The sequence below is a fragment of the Solanum stenotomum genome, chromosome 6, assembly GCF_019186545.1.
Source record: "Solanum stenotomum isolate F172 chromosome 6, ASM1918654v1, whole genome shotgun sequence".
Lineage (NCBI taxonomy): Eukaryota > Viridiplantae > Streptophyta > Magnoliopsida > Solanales > Solanaceae > Solanum > Solanum stenotomum.
In genome coordinates this window covers 8,744,168-8,759,748 of record NC_064287.1, presented here as the reverse complement: position 1 = coordinate 8,759,748, position 15,581 = coordinate 8,744,168, and the positions used below count along the sequence as shown (strand labels likewise).

General features: G+C 33.8%; 1 protein-coding gene across 3 annotated transcripts in view; it reads left to right on the top strand.

Annotated features, from left to right (window-relative positions):
* LOC125869305 (uncharacterized) overlaps positions 1 to 15,581 on the top strand; it is a 279,493-nt gene that overhangs the window by 55,561 nt on the left and 208,351 nt on the right. The gene's annotated exons all lie outside the window — the stretch shown is intronic.

Here is a 15,581-nt window from a genome sequence, read left to right as displayed (position 1 = left end):
CTCCATAGAACTTTGACTGATGCAGCTTCTTTAGTTCTCAACTTGAGAACTTAGCAATCTAGAATTTGAACATAAATCTCCTCATATGATAAGCTATCCTTGATACCAATATATTCAGTAGGTATGATAAGTGAAGGATCGCCCATGCACTTCTTCAATATAGAAATATGGAATACCGGATGAACCGCTGCTAACTCTTGAGGTAGCTCCAACTCATAAGCTACATTGCCAATCCTCTTGGATATTCTGTAAGGACCAATATATCGAGGACTAAGTTTCTCCTTTTTACCAAATCTCATAACACCCTTCATAGGTGAAACTTTCAAGTAAACCTAATCATCTACTTCAAACACTAAGTCCCTTCTCCTAACATCTCTGTAGGTTTTTTGACGACTTTGCGCTGGTTTCAACCTCTCTTGGATAATCTTAACTTTCTCCATAGCTTGATGAACTATGTCTGGTCCTATCAACCCAGCTTCACCAACTTCAGACCATCCAATAAAAGATATACATATTCTCCCATAAAGAGCTTCATAAGGAGCCATTTGGATGCTAGAATGGTAACTATTGTTGTAAGCAAACTCAATGAGAGGTAGGTGATCATCCCAATTACCCTTGAAATCACTCACAAAGTCCCTCAACATATATTCTAGAGTCTGAATAGTGCGCTCTGCTTGACAATCTGTCTGAGGATGAAAAGCAGTACTCAAGTTCACCTTTGAATCCAAGCCTTTCTGGAATGACTTCCAAAACTGTGCAGCAAATTTTGCACCTCTATATGAAATAATCGATACCAGAACCCCATGAAGTCTGACTACCTCTTGAATATACAACTTACCATAATATTCTGCTGAATGGGTAGTCTTTACCGGTAAAAAGTGGGCTGATTTAGTCATTCTATCAACAATCATCCAAATAGAATCATGTTGCCTGCGAGACCTTGGTAAACCTGTGATGAAATCCATATTAAACATCTCCCACTTCTCTTCTGGAAGTTCTATATTCTGAGCCATACTACCAGGCCTTTGGTGCTCTACTTTAACTTGTTGACAATTCGGACATTTATCAATAAACTCTGCAATGCCCTTCTTCATACTATTCCACCAATAAACTTCTCTCAAGTCAAAACTCACATTTAGAGAACTTAGCATACAACTCTCTATCCTTTAGAGTGGAAAACTATTCTGAGATGGCTAGCGTGATCTTCTCATTCCTCGAATAGATTAGAATGTCATCAATGAATACAATAACAAACATATCTAAATAAGACTTGAATACTCTGTTCATAAGGTCCATGAACGTTGTAGGTGCATTAGTTAAACCAAACGACATGACCAGAAACTCATAATAACTATAACGGGTCATGAATGCTATTTTTGGAATATCACATTCCCTTACTCTTAACTGGTGATAGCCCAATCTGAGGTCTATCTTAGAGAAACAAGTGGCACCCTGAAGCTGATCGAAAAGATCATCAATTCTCGGAAGAGGATACTTATTCTTGATGGTAACCTTGTTCAACTGTCGGTAATCTATACACATTCTAAGGGAACCATCTTTCTTTCTCACAAATAAGACCGGATCGCCCCCAAGGTAAGACACTTGGTCGAATAAAACCTTTCTCTAGGAGATCTTTCAACTGCTCTTTTAACTCTTTCAACTCTGCTGGTGCCATTCTATATGGCAGAATAGAGATAGGACGAGTATCGGGAATAATATCTATACCGAAGTCTATCTCTCTCGCAGGAGGGACTCCGGGAAGATCATCTGGAAACTCTTTTACTACTGGAACTGACTGAATATGAGGTATCTTTACACTAGAGTCATTAACTTGGACTAAGTGATAGACACACCCCTTGGAAACTAACTTCCTCGCCTTAAGGTACAAAATAAAACAACCCTTAGGCACTGTTGAACTACTATTCCACTCTATAACTGGCTCATTAGGGAACTGGAACTTGACAACTCGAGTTCTACAATCATGTGAGGCATAACAGGTATGAAGCCAGTCCATACCAAGTATAACATCAAAATCTACCATGTCTAACTCAACTAAATCAGCCATGGTGCTCTTGTGATTGACGTAAATGGTACCATCATGACAGACTATCTCCGCTAGAATAGACTCACCAATAGGTGTAGAAACATTGAAAGGCTTAAGAAGTTGCTCAAGAAGAACATCAAAATTCATTGCAACATATGGAGATACAAAAGATAAACTCGCTCCTGGATCTAGCAAAGCATAAACATCAAAATTAAAGACTTGGATCATACCAGTGACAACATCTATCGAATCCTCTTGCTCTTGGCGACTAGTGATAGCATAAAGATAATTTCCTCCTCCGCATGCCCCTGAAGTAGCTCCTCTAGAAGCAACTCTGTCTGGTGGAGCAACTGAAGAAGACTAGACTCTATTGCCTCCATTAGCACTACCCTGCTTGTTCTTAGGACACTCTCGCATAAAATGATTGTTCTAGCCACACTTGAAACAACCAGTACTAGAGCCATCACGACACATCCCTGAGTGGCTCCTACCACACTTAGCCCATGCAGGAGGCTTACTACCCATTTGTGCCATACTACCTTGAGAATGGGCAGGTCTAGCTCTAAAACCTTGTGAATTTTGACTATTGTACTCACCTTCGTTCCCTGGTGCAGGTGCACTAGAAGATGATGGAGCAGGTCCCTTTTGTTTCTATTGGAAAGATGATCGGTTGACACTACTCTTCTGCTGCACGGACTAATTCCCTGTCTTAGCTCTCTTATTTTTGAAACTCCTCCCTGTCTTTCAGCTTCTCTTCCTCAACCTGTTGCACATGGATCATCAGCCTTGCTATGCCCATATCTCCTATCAGCATAGCTGCCCTACCTTCCCTACTAGACAGACAAGACAATCCAGCAACAAACAAACTCATCCTGCTTCTCATGTCAACAACCATCTCCGGAGCATAGCGTGAAAGTTAGGTGAACTTCAGACTAACGCTCAAAGAATCCTTCTTAAGAGTGAGGAACTCTCGTACCTTTGCCTCTCTCAGTTCTCGGGGAAAGAAATGCCCCAAGAAGGCCTCCACAAAACAAGCCCAACTCACAAGTGGTTCACCCTCAACTCGATTCTTCTTCCATTGATCAAACGAGACTCTAGTAACATCCTTCATTTTGTATGCAGCTAGTTCCACCCTCTCAGTATCAGCAACATGCATATTTTCAAAAACCTTCTAAAGCTCTTCAACAAAGTTTTCTGGATCCTCTGTGACCTTGAACTAGTGAAACTTGGAGGACATCCTTAAGAACTCACGGATCCTTAAAGTATCAGCCCCTTCCTGTCGATTCTCTCTATGTCCAACTTTATTGGTCTAAACTTGACTTAGCATCCGGATAGCTTCACGCAATTCAACATTGGTGACCGCTCCTTGGAGTTGCACTTCTGGTGCATTAGGTACCCCTTGTTCCTGTGGTTCAACATTCCTTCTAGCTAGACGACCTCTTAAAACTCTTCATGGAGGCATGATCTGAAAGACACGCACAAGCACGAGTTAAAAGAAACTTTTTAAAGATAAACTCTATCGCACGAAATGAGTATGAAAGAAGTGAGATAGTTCCTAAATGCTGCAGCCTCTTAATTATAGATGTGGCGCGCTTCACACCGATAACTACGACTCTACAAACACGACTTCATAGCCTCCCTAGGAATCTTGAACTTTGTGCTCTGATACCAAGTTTGTCACGCCTCGATCCTACACCCTGGGCGAGACTGACACTTGAGAACCGATGTTGTCCCCAGGTGAACCCTTGGCTTGGCTTAACTCATAGCGGAAAACTTAAAGCATTAATACAAGGATTCAATGCATCTTTACTCAATTGTTTAAAAAATAACTTAGAACATTTAAAGATAATATATTCAACTTAGCCAACATGGCAACTCAAGTCTTAACATAAGCAATAACAATGTAAAGACAAATGAACTACTAACTTTCTATCAAGCCTCTAATTAAGGTAGGAGGGATGTCGGGACAAGACCCCCGATCATCCTAATGACTGAAAACTACTAAAGAACTATAAATAGGGGTCCTCAAGAAAACAAGGAGGCTCACCACAAGACTGCTCAACCGGATCAACGAAGCGCTGAATGATGATCCTGGTTACCTGTATCTATATCATAATAAGATGCAGGCCAATTGGCATGAGTACATTGAACGTACGAGCATGCGAGGGGAATGCTAAAACAAGACATAAGCTTGAAAGGAACTGAAAGAACATACCTGGGATCAACTCAACTCAACTTAACTTATTTCAATATAAAGCAATAATATGAATGCAATATAAAGAAAAGCTTTTAAAACATGGATAACAACTATGTGTATTTAGAAATACAATAGTAACTTAGTTTGTATGCAAATATACAATATAAACTCTGTGTGTATATAAGAATACAAATAACTCTGTGTATATAAGAATACAAAATATAACTGTGGGAGTTTCTCTAACCGATAACCTCAAAATTTGATATGGTCAAAATACACCGCCCTAAAGAAGTATAAGCGATCGTTATCAAGTAAAGAACCCAACTTATAGTTGGGGTTGATCCCACGAGGAATATGGTTTAGACTTAACTTTAACCCATGGTTATATTTGTTTAGTCAACGTACTTCCGAAACAAATAATTAAAGGGGGAAGGGGGATTTGTGAAACAAATTCTGGAAATTATGTGAACAATCAGTGACTACAAGATTCAAACTTTAGGTGTTATCAAGATGAGAGAGAAACTACGGTGTACGTATTCCCTATAAGCTCATAACGCGGTAATCCTAGTAATAGTAATCATTTACTAGTGTATTACATGCAAAGTGATAAGTTAGGTATCTCTAATTCCTTGGTCCGGCTACGTTATAATTTACTAACCCTTACATTTACCTCATATTAGACATCACATCAATGTATGGCTTAGCTTTCACCCTCGCACCAATTGACATTAGACTATTAGATAGTATCACACTAAATCAATGTTGATAATTTTTTTCTTATTAACTACCTCCTTGGTTCGGCAAGTAGCAACAAGGCAAGTTCTAACGCGTGCACTCGTTAAAAAGACTTCTAAACGAAAGAATTATCAATGTATGCAATAACTCTATTCAAGAATTACTTAGTTACTATTCATACGTTGTTAATCGCTCATGGTTTCCACAACCCTAATTGTGGATTTAGTTACCCATAGTAGCAAGAACACAATACATGAAGAAATCATGAACTTACGTAATGAGAAGAATAAACCCAGAATCTCAACTTGTATTTCAAAGTCAAAATCTTCAAAACGAACTTAGGAAATCAAGAATTGCTAAAATTGCAAGTTAATCTCCAAAGCCAAACACTAGAATAAAAGTAATAAGGTCTAACCCCCAAAAATGAGGCTTACATGCCCTATATATAGAAAAACAAGTCCCAACTAAAAGGAAACGAAATAAGGAAATAAAGTTTCTAGATACGGTTTTGATCTACGACACTGACCTACGGACCGTGGACTGACCTACTGTCCGTAGGTCCCTTCCATGATTTAGGACTTAGGCAATTTTCCAACTTCAAAATCTCCAGCTTTCAGTTGCATTCGACGGACCAGCAGGATGGACTGTAGTTCAATCCACGGTCCGTAGATCCTCCTCTGTGGTTTCATACTTAGACTTTTGAAATCAAGTACTGTAACCCCCTTCTTTGAAGCATTTGACGGAGCTGCAGAACGGCCCATAGGTCGACCTAGGTCCGTAGTCTGTAGTTGTGGTTCCACACTTAGTCAAGAATTCCCTAATTTTTCCTTCAAGCTTTTCCTGTCCATCTACGTTCACCATCTACGAAACGTGACTGGACCTACGGTCTATATGTCACTTCCGTAGATACCCTTTTTTGTACCATTCTTCAGTTGTGTCTCAATACTTCCATGTCTGAACTTATTTCTTGCAAACATGATAAAAACACATTAATACCAATACAAAATGGCTCTAGACACACACAACTCTGAAGTGAAATGTACTAAAAATACCGTAAACTCACGGTATATCACAACCATCACTTAAGAGCTTTGTGATGATACAACATTTTGTCTCACACTGCCAGGGCCTTTCTATACTTTGCCAAGGGTGTAGAACCTAACTACTAAGTGCATCCGCTAGTCTATGCTAAAAATAACGAAGGAATCATCTAAAAAGTATGACCCTTTTCAACCCATGTTAGCTGCATGGTTTATGGGGGCTGGGAGTTATCTGAACTCTCCCCCATATCGGTGTTCAATACTACTCCCAAAATATACTAGCTCATATGTTTAAAACATAACTCTGTGGTTTGAGATAATTACTCAAAACTAGCCCAAAGGCTCTCTTGGAAATCAATGTTTCCTCTCTTGCTTAATTGTGAAAGCATTTACTCTTTACTGAAAACTAGTTCAAAGGCTCTTTAGGAAATCTTAGTTTCCTTTCTTATTTAAATGTGAAAACATTTTACTCCTTGGGAATACATAGTCTCGATATTCTCTTTTGAAGAAATGAACTTCGATCTTTACTCTTTACTCAACTCAAAACTCAGGTCTTAAAACAAAGTTAAAATATTTGTAAAGGAATTTTGGAAGACTCTATGAACTTCTCTTGACTTGCCTCTTAACTTTCCTTGAATTTGAATTTATGGATTCAAGGATTGTGATTTGTGATAGGAAAGATCTCATGATGTTTAGGAGTGTTTTTAGATAGTTAAACATGAGAAACAATCAAGAAATCACTGCCTGGAAGCAAGTCCGCAACACGGAGAAAGTTTTGTCAATCCTGAGGAATAGGTCCGCGACGCAGACCTGGTACCTCGATTTGCCCGACCTTTTCCTTCTTAATTTTCTAACCCCAATTCGCCTAAATTCGATTCTTTTTCTCAATTCCCCTGTATATTCAGATACCCATAACATATACACTAGAATCTAACTCAAAACAACTCTAAAAATCGACATTAAACTCTCAAGAACTTCTTAATCTCATCCCAAATTCAAGAACAAAGGCAATTCAAGAACACAACTCAAGAACATCAATTTCTCAATTTTTTAGGACGAAAATCATACTGAAATAAACATGTTTGGTGTGTGGGTGAACGAACCCAACGCTATGTGAACTCACATACCTCGTAGGGATCACCCCTTGACGAAATCCACAAGCCTAGCTTCAAGAACTTGACGATTCCTTGCCTCTTCTCCTCTCTTTTTCTCTCCTCTCAAAACCCAAACTCTTTTTTACGAAGAGTAAATTGGACCAAATCAGTTTAGACCCCAACTTAATTATCAAAAATGAAATTAAATAATAGGGTAGTGAAAAGACCAAAGTACCCTTCTAGAATTTGGTTTTCACTTTCCTTATCTAGACAGCCCAACTTCAAATGGGCATATCTCCCTCATACGAACTCAAAATTAAGAAAATTCAGTGGCGTTGGAAACATAATTCCAAGATATTTCCTACAGTATCTTGTAGTACACCTAACACATCCTGAGCTAGAAGTTATGATCATTTGAAGTTGACCCAAAACTCATACTTAGCTTAACTTTGTCAAACATTCCAAATTTGATTGTTTCCAAAAATGGTTCTTTCTAAATTTAGCTCTTTCAAATAACGAGGTGTTACAACTAACACACATGATTAGTCATTTCAGGAACTTTCAAGGGAATTAGAGTTGATTCACAGATGAAGAAGCAAGGAAGTGAAAAAATTGACTAAGAAAGAAATCACAAGTGACAGGTGCACTGGTAGGCGCGGCGCGCCACTGGTGGAACTACGAGAAGATTGGCAGGCGTACTGGTGGGCGTGGCGTGACAAGGTCCTCACTACAGCCGCACATACCAAGTGCACTGCCTGGCGTGCCGCACCATAGGAGGAACTGCAGAAGCAACTTCTTGGCGCGATGGGAGGTGCAAAGCCCCACAAAGGTTCCGACTTTTTCAGCAAAAATAGATTAAAATAGGACTCCTAGTTGAAGTAGACTTTGACTTTAGTTTTCCCAACTTTTATAAATAGACCCCTAGGGATATTGTGTAGGGGGTTTGACATTATTTTGGTGTGCAAGAGCAAGTTCCAACGTTTGTAATAGGTTTTAATTTTCTAACACTTTTTATTTCTGGAAATCGTATGAACAATTGTATTTTGTGGTTTTCGAATATTATGAGTGGCTAAACGCCCTTGTTCTGGGGCTGTAGCTATGAATTGAATGTTGATTATTTAGGGTTTTTGAATTAATTCTTGGTTATCATTATAAGTTACTTTTATAGTCTTGTTTTAGTATTTTATGCTTGATCACCATAAAGTAAATCTATTGTCTATTCATAAAATCGAGAGAGGAGAGGGTAGTTAGACCAAAGAATATAGAAAGCTCGATCATCCATTGAGTTGATGTGTGTTCAAGAGTAACGCCCGGATGAACAACTTGTTTGGTTACGAAACATGATGAAATATAAATGCTCGCCAGTTAGGCTTGCTATCACCGCTCAATGATGTAGTTAGACATCTAACTAGAGTAGGCAACTAGAGGTCGAGAGACCCGACTCATACTATTAACCTTGTAAACCAGTAACTTGATAATCGAAATTAGTCCATTGCCTAAGATAGGATACATGAAATCCAATGCATGTTGCAGCCCTGTAATTGTCTTTTACTTGCTTGAAACATCACTTTAAAGGCTTTCACATTTAGTTACTTTTAGTTATTGCTAAATTCATATTAGTAGTTAGTAATCATCAAACTCTTTTAATTGATTACTCTTGTTTAGTTGTAGAATTAAGTACTGAATATAAGTCGATCACAAGTCCCTTGGGAACTAAAACTCGTTTTGTTAAGAAACTATATTACTTGAGAGACCATGTACACTTGCGTATATATTGGGGAGAAATAGCACACCTGAAGTGTGATAGATTAATCGGTTCGAAAGATAAAACCTCTTGAAAAAGAAGAGGAGCAAATGATCAAAATAGTCATAATAATGATGCAAGTACTTTAAAAAGAGTACCATGACATAACACTTCGTAAAACCTTGGCAAAGGTTCAAGTACATAAAAATGATGAAAGACAGAAAGAACTTGTTAAGTTATGTCACATTGGAACCAATATCGAAATAATCGTTGACGCTATCTTTGATATAATATAACACTCAAAATTATAAATGGTGACGAGGATCTTGAATTCAAATATGTCAAATAGTATGGACAAATAAATGATTGGCCAAGTAAATATTCAATTCAAATATATTTGATTTCACTTGAAAAGTAGTGTGAATATAATGTTAGTGAGGGTGCAAACAGATTATTGTGCGACAATTAAAATAATAAGATATAAAGTATAACTTGTGCCTTGGGGCATAAAAGATTTTTCGGAAAAGTCTTGACATTATTATATAGAGATGTGTTCTCCTATGGTGGATGCAATGAGATTTTTTTCAGCAAAATATGAGAAACTTGAATACATAAAACAGACGATTATCATGTCTAGCTAGACAGTAAATATTATGTGAAAATCCTTAAAGAATTTAAAATGTTTTAAAGCGATTCCATTGAATAGTACCCCCAATGATTGTGAAATCGCTTAACATAAAAATCAATTTTGATTTCATTAAAATGGTTAGAAAGTACCATGTCATAGTGCAATCAATTCACTAATATATCCTGCGATTATTATTTATGAATGTCCATGCAAGTATAATATTACTCCTATCGATAGAGATATCAAAGGGAATGAACTGTTGGTTTATAAATTTGTCTATATAACCAATCATGTCAAGGTTTATTGATAATGATACTACGACAAATCATTTGATTTATATGAAGTATGATCTCAAGAAATCTAAGTATCATCTCAAGAAAGCTCTTTATTTTCATGTGGAAACACTGTCATATTATATTATTCTACAAGACAGTTAATTTTATTATCATGTAATCTCTAACACTTGACTATTGTTACAAACAAGTTGAATGAGCTATTTGTCTACACCGACGAGGTCACAAACTAAGTGATTATCTTTGGCCGAACTCAACATATCCAAGAGATAGGAAAATAATATATCATGATAGGATCAACGATGCAACATCTTCATGGATATGATTTGGTCACAAAGACACAATTAATATTAACATTTGGAAGGCTAAGTATAGATTGTGAGATATTCTTTACAATAATTAAGTGATGTTTTAATCGGGGAGAGTAAATATGCGTTATACTATTTTTCCCATAATCAAGGTTTTGTTCTCTGAATTTTTCTATTAAGATTTTTAATGAGGCAGCTTTCAATGTGTATTACCAGATATGTGTACTCTTTTTCCTTCATTAGGATTTTTTTTCACATAATTTTTTGTAGTAAGGTTTTAACGAGGCACATTATCTATTGATGAACTCTAATGATTAGTAAATAGATCATATTGTAGATGTTCATTACACACTTTTTTGGATAAGATTGAAATAAAAAAGGCAACTTATAAACAGCTCCGCACACAGGTACCTATACACAACTTACAAACAGGTTCCTAAGCAACTTACAAGCAGCTCCGCAAGCAAGTTTCTATTAGTAGCTTACACAATCAGATTTTTATAAATAACTTACAGGTATCTCTACAAATAGGTTCCTACACTCAGCTTACAGGTAGCTTCCTTCAAGCAACTTGTAATAAGGAAATGATGTTTATTACGAATGATTGTGTACATTTTTGTATACATGAACATTTAAGGGGGAGTGTTGTAAATATATTATTTGGTGGATGTCATAAATGACCTCACCTTGTTACTGTAGCAATATGACTACTCCAAGTAATAACACCAATAAAAGGGCATTGATAGTAATGTAAAAATACACACAAGAAGGTGAATAAGCTACTACTTTCTATTTCCTATATCTCTCCTCTTCTACTACTTTTGTTTCTCCTTCTTTGCTTTAGTCTTGTCATATTATTCCGTCTCTGCTTTACTAGATTTATTGTTTAAGTTTTAATATATTATTTTTATTTTATAACAAAAATAGTGTTTATAAAGGGTTAGGAAATCAAATCTCCCAATGCACTTCAGCACATTATTTACTTTTGTTGAAATCATATTTTATGACTACTTACAAATTAAATAGAAGAAAATAATATTTTTCTATCTTTGATTTATAAAAATGGGATAAGACACAAGTACCCCTGAACTATAACTGAAATCGCACTGACACATCTTCTTATTATCCCCTCCCCCTCCTTCAAAACTTTTTTTCTGTATTTTCATACACCTTTGTACTGACATGAAGCCAAAACCCAGTTTCAAGTAGTGTAGTGATATATACACGCCACCACGTGTATGAATATTTTTTTTAAAAAATAATTTTCTTAAAAAATTCTTTTCTTTAAAATAAAAGAAAATCTTCTTATTTTTCTTTGCCTTGTATTTAAATCAAGTTAAAACAAGTAATTTTTTTACCTTTTATTTAAACCCTTTTTTTCATTTCCTTTTTACCTTCATTCATTACTATTTTTTATAGTGATTTTATTTATTCTTTATATTCTCTTTGTCTTTCCTTTAAATTTAATTTCAAATATTTATATTTAAAATAAGTTAATTTTGGACGGATGTGAAGAAAATCAAATAAAATCTAAAAAATAAATAAACATTAAAATCAAAGGACACTTTATAAAAAAATTATCATTATTTTTTAAATGATGCATAATTTTTAAAAATAATTAAAAGTGAAAAGATAAGAAACTAATGTAATAGAGAAAAAAAGTTTAAAGTGAGGAAGGAAATAAATATTTTACATATTTATTTCGAAAATAGTAATACTTTAATCATTAACTTTAACTAATACTAATAATTTATTTAATTTTTGTCAATGTGAAATGTTTTGTCCAAGTGGAGTGTGATGTGACAATTTTCTTAACTAAAAGAGAGAGTGTATTACACACACCATGATGAGAGTGTAATAAAACAGAGAGATGTGTTTCTCTAACTAATAAATGATAGTTTAGGTATGAAACTCACACTCTCAATAGTTTAGATATGAATTTTTTTTAAAAAAAGAATAGTTTAGGTGTGTTTTTGACCATGATCTCTAAATTTTAAGGTCAATAATTATGTATATTAACTAATGGTAAAATGACCAATTAAAAATGGACTTTGTCCAATATTGATGGAAGTTTTCTCATTCATTTTTGGGGAAAAAAGTTTGAAATATATATGAACTTTGATCGAAATTGTTGTAACGATATCAAACTTTGGAAATGACCTTTTACCACCTGCGCTATTTAATAGTGTATTTTAAAGGTATATATGTGCCCACGTGGACATCATAAATATTGCATCATTATAAATAGTAACGTCTCCACGTGAGCACATATATACCTTTAAAATACCTATTAAATAGTGCATGGGGTAAAATATCTTTTCCAAAGTTCGATATTATTATAACAATTTCGGTCAAAGTTCGAATATATTTCGAACCCTTTCCTTTTTTTTTTTTTGCTTCTCACTTGCCTTCAAGAAATTAGTTGCACATTCTCCATGTTACGTCAGTATTTATGAGGTAATTATTTCAACTTAAAATAGTTTCAAAAGGTAATACAATCCTAATTAAATATAGATCTTTCTCAGTAATTTGGTATATAATTCTGAAGAGATACTTGTTCCTTATCGGATTATCCTATTAGAATAAAACTTTTTTATAAAAAAACAAAACAATCAAATCTAGTATTTTCTCTATGGTCAATTATCAGAAAACTTTACCACTTCATTGCATAAAAGTGAGGAAAAAAATCTATTATGTATGAGGTACAGCTAGTACAAGTTGTATGAGGTATTATTTTTATTAATTTATATTTTAGCATAGGAACCCATGTTCTATTTTTCTTCTTTGCCTTTTATTTCTCTTTCATGCCCTTCTCTTTTTTTATCTTTTATTTTCTATTTTTTTCTAAATCTATTTTGAAATTAATTTAATTTCTGGTGTATATGAAAATAATTTATTTATTTCCTTTTTTATTTTAACAAAAAATATTTTTAAAAATTATCAATTTTATCATCAAATAACTACATAGATATTAATAGTCAAATTTTAAGATTTAAAATATAATTAATAAGACTAGTTTAGTAAAATAAATCTTTAATACAAATTCAATTAAATCTATATAAAAAACTTATAAAAAAGAAATAGTGAAACAATTGTTATTAAAATTGCACATTAAAAATTAAGGGGTTATGGACATAGAAAACATGGTTATGGTTATTATTATTTGGCATTTGGCTATAGAATTCAAATATATATATATTTTTACTGTATTTGAAGTGAACATGATTTTACTGAGTTTGCTCACCCAACCCTTATAGGCATCAGTTAAACACCACTATTCACCCAAATCCAACACATCATAAAACTCATTATGGCTAAGTTGGGTTATACTCACCACCACATATGGCCATAATTAAGCCCATGAATACTAAGGACAACACAAAAGTTCATCATATCCAATTTATCAAGTCACAAAAGACAAGTATTACCGGAATGGAAATAAGTAAGAAACACATACCAGGGGCAACATTAGGAGGATACTTTTGTTCACCTATAGATGGAGGAGCATCAGACCTAACTTTCTTCCTTTTATTTCCCCTAGAGACAAGTATCGAGCAATCTTTTATTTTGTGGTCACTCCTACCACATTCATAACAATCCTTTGTGCATAGAGTCATGTTTTATTTTTGCAAAATAATATGCTAAATGATATTCATGTTTGAATGTACTTACATACAATTTTAAAAATGAAAAGTGAATTGAAAAATCAAATTATGCTAACATGTTTTCCAGATTTGAAATATATGTTTGAGTTGAAAAAATTGTTTTTCAAATTTTCATTATCAAACATCAATTTTCAAATTAAGTGAAAAATTATTATTTTTTTAAGAAATAATTTATGTTTGAATGAGTCCTAAAAGTAGAAGTTAAAAAAAAAAGAAATATTAAGATAAATTTTTTAAAGTACGATAAATGAAAAATGAGAGAAAAAATAGTAATTTTAGTGGTCAATTTTCATGACATAAGTGGCAATTCAAAGAATTAACTTAAACTTTTTTATACTTTTAACCTTTAATTATTTAGATAAAAATAATAATTTTAAAAAAATAAACTATTTTCATTTATACAAACTAAAGGAGTAATTATATTGGTTTCAAAAAGATTTAGAAAAAATATAAAATGAAAAAAGAGTAGGAAAGAGAATAAATGGCAAAGAAGAAAAATATAATGTAGATTCCATGAGTCAAAATATAAATTAATAAAATAATTCCTTCATACAACTAGTACTAATGGTCAGTGGCGGATCTAGGAATTAAGCTCAAGTGGTTCGAAATTTAAAGAAGAAGCTCATGTGGTAATGTAAGTGCGCGGTGAGAGTAGTAACCCCGATATGCTTTTTGTACAAGGTATCTCATTGGTTGATAAAAGTTAACACCAAACTAATTAAAGATATTGAGAACAAAGCTACATTGATAAAAAAAAAATTAGTGGATCAATTGTATTGCATAAGTTAATTCCTAAAACACGTGAAAATTAAAGGATGAAAAAGGAAGCGAGACGGAGAAGAAAAATATTTACCTTAACCCGCTAAATTTATATTACCTTATCGTACCACATTAAACATTTCTTCCTACTTTTACCCCGCTCCATTGAACACTCTTAAAATTTCTTGTACTTTTTATACTTTTATTTTGTAATGTTTTACTTTATTTTGCATTTTAAATTTTTTTAAATTAGTATCCATTCAAACACATATTACTAGGAAAATTATCAAGATTCTCTAATAGCGTGTAAGTATAGATTTACTAATATTATAATGTATATTCAGAAGATAAATAAATGACATCGTCAATTTTTTAGTCCGTGTAGTTTTATAGTAATTTTATACTAGGTTAGTCATCACTTGTTGAAAAAAAATGACAAATAAATCAAATAACTTTAGTTTCCAGCTCTCTAAAATAGAATTGAAAAAATAGAAAAGAAATTCCATGAATTCTATTAAATATATATTATTAAAAGGATATTGACGATTTTTAGTTTCTTCATTCAATTACATCTAATTTATCTTTATATATATAATTCATAATTTTTAAAGAGTTGTACATAAAATTATGTTGAAATAAGATGACTAATAGATATAAGAAGAATAAAAAAATATGTGTCTAATAAATTTAAACAAAAATAAATTAGAAAAAAAATGACATAAAAGAGAAAAAATAATGAAAAAGAGAAGATGATCCAAGCCCGAAAGTTGAGCCCAATTTCATGCATTAAAAAGGGTAAAAAAAATTAAGAGAAGAGGAATTTCTACGCATGGGATTCGAATTCACGTAAAAGCCACTGCTGAACCCCTTATCCATTGAGCTAAAACTTCTCACTTATTTTCAGGGGGTTCATTTTAATATGTCTACACATAAATTCAGAATTTGGTCCTATATATATAGTGTAATTTTTTGATCGAGGGGGTTCGGGTGAACCCCTAGACACAACCTAGGTCCTCCCCTGCTAATTGTGCCTCATCCATAATAAAATTAAGAGTATGATTTTTCTCTATGCTC